Here is a 6,000-nt window from a genome sequence, read left to right as displayed (position 1 = left end):
TCATACAACTCAACAACGAAAAAACAAATAATCCAATTTAAAAATGGGCAGAAGACCTGAATAGATATTTCCCCAAATAGGAAATACGGATGACCAATAGACATATCAATATCTACTCTTGATCATCAGAGAGAAACAGTGCCTATTTTCACAGCTGTCTGAATACTTATGATTTAGATGCTGAGATGGTTTTAAGCACTTGATCTAGAGTTCCAGCAGATGCACTTACTTCTGACAAGTTTCTACTCTAGATCCGTCGTGTCTGAGGACACAGTCAAAAAATATTCTAGCTCAGAGATCAAAGATCATTTACCTAGGTAGTCAAAAACTCTTAATTCTGTTTTCATAGACCTCTGCTAAGTTTAGGTTTTTCTGATTCTGTAGTTAGCGGTGTTAACATGGCATACCTTTTTACATTCCTTTAATTGTATCCTATTTGTGTCTTCATGTTTACAACAGGTTTTTTGGAGGCAGCAGATAGTTGGGAATTGCTTTTTTATTCAATATGAGAATCTCCACCCTTTTCAGGGGTGTTTTGATCATGTATAATTAAAGTGATTATTGATACAGTTAGATTTAAACCTATCATTGTCTATTTTTTTCCATTTTCCTCATCTGTTCTTTTTTAGTTTGTGATTTTTCTGCTTCATTTTGGATTAATTAAATATTTTCATTTTCCCTCATTTCAGTGATTAGCTATAACTTTTGTTTTTGTTTGCTTTTTTGTTTTTGTTTTGTTTTTGCTTTTTAGTGGTTGCTATATGGTTTCTAGCAACACTATCTAATAGATATAAAATGTGAGCCACATATGTAATTAATAATTTTTCTAATAGCCTCATTAGAAGGAAGTTAAAAGGAGCAGATAAAATTAATTTGATATAATTTTTTATTTAATCCAATATACCCATATTATTTTAACCTGTAACCATATTAAAATATCAATGATCAATTTTATATTATTTTCCACATGACCTCTTTGAATTCTGATGTGTATTTTACACTTAGAGCACATTTCTTTTTGGACTAGTAACATTTTAAGTGCTGGAGATCTACTGGCTTGTGGCTACAGTAACAGACAGTGGGGGGTTATACAATGCATTTTTAACTTATCACAAGTAATATACCACTTTACATACAGTTGAAAAACTGTAAACAATGTACTTTCAATTCCTTCCTCCTGGTCTTAGTGCTATTATTGTCATATGTTTTACCTCCGTATATTTTATAAATCTGACAATACACTGTTATTATTGTTTTTCCTTTAGTCAGTTACATTTTAAAGATATTTCTTAAATAAAAGTCCTTTCTATGTACCCACATATTTACCATTTTCAGTGTTCTTTACTCTTTTATGTAGATTCACAATTTTTCTGCCTGAAGGACTTCCTTGAATATTTCTTGTAGTGTAAGTCTTCTGGTAATGAATTCTTTCAGCTTTTGTATGTCAAAAATATTCTTATTTTTCCTTCATAGAGAAAAATATTTTTAAAGGGTATATAATTTTATATATTTTTTTCTTTCAGTATTTTAAATATATTGCTCCACTGATTATGGGCTTGTATTGTTTCTGCTGTCATCTTTATGATGTTTCCTTTTTATGTAACGTGTCTTTTTTTCCCCCCTCTGAGCGCTTTTTAAGATATTCTCTTTATGACTACTTTTGAGCAATTTAATTATTCACCGAGGTACAATTTTTATGAAGTTTCTTGTGTTTGGTTGGGGTTTGTCATATTTCTTCAATCTGTTGATTAATAGTTTTTGTCATATAGGGATAATTTTCGGCTATTTTTTCTTCAAATACATTCTTCAGTTCTCCCTCCTTTCCTTTGAAAACTCCAGTGATATCTACATTAGTCCACTTTAAGTTGTCCTATAGCTCATAGATGTTTTGTTTACTTTTTGTGTATCTTTTAACTTTGTGTTTCATTTTGCATAGTTTTTATTGCTGTTTTCAAATTTGTTGGTCTTTTGTTCTCCAATGTCTAATCTACTGTTAATCTTATCCAATGTATTTTTTATTGAAGAGACTATATTTTTCATCTCTAGATGTTTGTTTTGGGTCTTCTCATATATTCTACATCTCTCCTTAACATATTCATATTTTCTTACTTTTGGAACATATGAAATACAGTAATAATTAGTTTTTGTGTCTTTTTTTAGAGTTACATTTTCCTGCTTCTTAAACTACCTTGTAATGTTTTCAGTTAGATGCCAGACATTGTGAATTTGACCTGTTTGAATTTTCTTCTATTTCTATAATTATTCTTGAGCTTTGTTCAGGGATAAAGTTAAATTCTATGGAAACAGTCTGATCCTTTCAAGTCTTGCTCTTTAGCCTTATTAGGCTGGACTAGTGCAGCCTTTAGTCTAAGGCTAATTTTGCCCCGGTACTGAGGTAATAGCATGTGTCTTTTGCCCGCTGCTCTATTGAGAAACATAAACTATTCCTTGCTCTTTATGAGCTCTCGAGAATATTCCCTCCATTCTTTATGCTACTATTTTCCTCTGGCCTTAGGGTAGTTTCCTCAGACACATGTATTCATCAGTATTCAGCTGGAGCCTCAAGGGGCTTCGTTATAGATTTCCAGAGTTCTCTCTGTACTGCCTTCTTTTCTCTGGTACTCTGGTACCCAGTGAATCTCAGTTGTCTTGGCTATCCCAAATTCTGAATTCTATCTCAACTTACGGAGAATGCCAGGTAATGCTTGTGTTCCCCATTCCTACACTGCAGCCTGGTAATTCTTTCCAGGAAGTAATCTAGGGACAACCTCAGGGCTCACTTATTTCTCTACTCTCAGAGATCACTCTCCTGTGCTGCTAATGTCTAATGTTTGTTTTATTTATTTTGTGCAGATTTTGTTGTTTTCAGAGTATAAATCTAGACCATGTTTCTGCAACCGGCTGTACTCTAATTATGTATTTGAGAGTTTTTATAAACCTACATGTGTGGTTTTACATTTATTTCTATAAATTTCATATTGTTCATTTTGTCCTTATTCTCTAACATTTTGTCTTTCTTGTTTTAATTAGTACGTGCAAAATTAATAAACACTATTTCTATTTGTTTGTCATACAGATAAAATGTGTAGTTTAAAATAAGACCAAGGACAGAGTTCTGAGGCCTTCCACTAGGGGTCAACCTGAAGTTCTCCTCAAACCATTTAGCGATATTTTTTTGAGAATAATGGTCTGTAGAGTTGCAGAATCATCTCACATTAACAGCATAGAGCTTACATTCCCCTCTCTTTTCTACAAAAACAATAAGAGTATCACTTTCTTTGCCAAAGTTAAGATATTCTATATTTATGGCCTTCCCTAATTTCACAGAAAAAAAAAAAATACGATGAGAATTTAGGATATTCTATAGGGGTTTTTCTTAATGGACCATGAGATATCTGCTTCCAAAAAGTTCACATGAAGATTATATAGACCTATAGCTTCCAAGTTTTACCTTTTCTAAAAAGAAACATTGTACATTTCTAATTTTCTATGATTGTTCCTGTTTATCATGACTTTTCAGAGATCATGAACATGTTTCTGGGATCATAATGCAAATTTTTCAATATTCTGTTTCTCAAGTACATTACACAGTTAAGTGAGTTTCCTTTTCACAGCAGAGACTGAAAACATATGGCTAAAATAAGAAAATAATTCAGAGAATTATTTTATATCAGAGAATTTGAAATTTAAATGCCTCTCTTATATAGCCTTACCTGACAAGTTTCAACTATATTTGTTTTTAAGATTGTTAGTTTGAATATTATTCTCCATGGTAGAGAAAATAGGAATTCCACTTTTTTTTTTCCTGCCATTTGTTAATATAATCTGTTGCCTGAATAACTAAACAATATCTGATGTCCAAGTAGGGTCCCAAACTGTCACTGCAGCTCTTCTTGGTTAGAACATAATCTATGCGGTTATTGCTGTTTTTCTTCATAATCTATGGAGAACTTTGTTAGCTGTCCTTTGCGTTTTTTTCTTCTTTTGGGAAAGGCTTGATCCATTCTCTAGTATATAGCTTTCCTGACAGGCTCTCACCATTCTTACCAGTTCCCACGATTTCTATATGTACCCAAATCAGGTACATTAAAAACATGTTATACTAGAATAAATCACCAGAAAGCAGTGTATAACTGATTACATGCTGTGAGAACTGGATTTATTATTGATTAGAAATTTAACATCTGCCCATTTACAAAGTAAATCCAAGTATGAGAAACAGTTTCTGAAACTGAAGTTTGGGACTTTGCGAACTCATAAAAATGACTTCAATAATTGAATTATAAAGGCAGATGTGCTGACTGAAAATCATCAGATTAGCAAAAAAGTGACAAAGTTACACAGTCTAAACTTTTATGTAAAAAAGATGTGAAACTTTCCATCTTAAAATAAAGTCAAAATCCTTTGGTGAATTTTATTGTTTTTTGAAAATCTTAACTGAAAATAAACAAGTTTATTCATTGTCAGATGAAGGTGGTTTTAAGCCAAATGAGTAATTGTAGTATAATATTATCTTCGCTGGAACTTCACTTACAAAGGAGACATAAATTCTAGCGGGGTAGTGGAGAGTCAAAAAATAAACATGATAAACAGGTCGGATAGATAAAACTACAGGATTTGATAGACCACTGCTGTCTAATGGAAATACAATGGAAGTCACATTGTGTAATTTTCAATATTCATTAGCAAAATTAAAAAAGTAAAAAGAAACAGGTGAAATTAAATTTTAATTTTTTTTTACTTTGGAGTAAGTTTTGATTTTCAGAAAAGTCGTGAAGATAGTACAGTTGGTATACACCTTCATTCAATTTCCTTACTGTTAAGATCTTACATTACTGTGGTATATATGTCAAAATTAAGAAACCAACTTTGGTATGTTACTGTTAACTAAACTTCAGTTATTTATTATTTGGATTTCATCAGTTTTTCCATAAATATCCTCTTTCTGTTCCAGAATTCAGTGTGATACCACACTGCATTTAGTTGTCATATCTCTTTAGTCTCTTCTGGTCCATGACAGGAGATATTAATTTTAATAATATATTTTGTTTAATACAAGATATCAAAAATATAATTTCAAACTGTAATCAATATTTTTAAAATTATTAATAACATTTTACATTATTTTTTCAGATTAAGTCTTCAAAATCCAGTATGTATAGTATTTAATCTGCATTAACAAAATTTACATTTCAAAAGGTTAATTCACATACCTGATTGTTCCAAATATATTTAATAGTCTTCCAATAATTGAACTCTTTAGTTTTTAATTTTAAATTAATTAACCTTAATTAACCTTAATTAAAAATTCTGTTCCTTGGTTGCAATAGCCACATTTCAAGTGCTCAATAGCCACACGTGGCTAATGGTTACCATATTAAACATCGCAGCTCTAGACCATTGTAAGGACTTTGGGTTTTTATTCTGAGTGAAACAGGGAGCTCTGAAGGGGTTTGAGCAAAGGAGTGACATGATCTGATTTAAGATTATTCTGCTGTGCTGGAGAATAAATTGAGGTGAGGCAAGGGCAGAAGCAAGGAGACCAGCCAGGGGGCTGCTGCAGTAATCAAGGTAAGCATCGAAGATTCCTGGGACTAGGGTGGTAGCAGTAGAGGTGGTAGAATTCCAGGAATATCTTATTAGACCTGACATATGTGCTTATGGATTAGATGTGGGGGTCAGGAATGACACCAAGATTTTTGACTTAAAAATGGAACAATGAATTTGTCTTTAACAGAGGAGATTTTGTAAGCAGGTATGGGAGGAAGAGGGAAAATCAGGGGCTGTTTTGGACATTTTGAGTTTATGATGCATATGAGAGGTTTAAGTGGAGATGTTAGGTAGGCAATGGTATATGAGTCGGGAGTTCAGGAAAAAGAACTCAGCTGGAGACATGAATTTGGGAGTCATTAATGTATAGATGGTACTTAAAAATATAAGACTGGAGATCATCAAAGGAGTGAATGTACAGAAAGAAGTATTAAGGTGAAGTTATTCAGC

This window comes from Pteropus medius, unplaced genomic scaffold (assembly GCF_902729225.1).
Source record: "Pteropus medius unplaced genomic scaffold, Ma_sr-lr_union100, whole genome shotgun sequence".
Lineage (NCBI taxonomy): Eukaryota > Metazoa > Chordata > Mammalia > Chiroptera > Pteropodidae > Pteropus > Pteropus medius.
The sequence above is the reverse complement of the archived record's forward strand: the minus strand, read 5'-3'. Positions refer to the sequence as shown.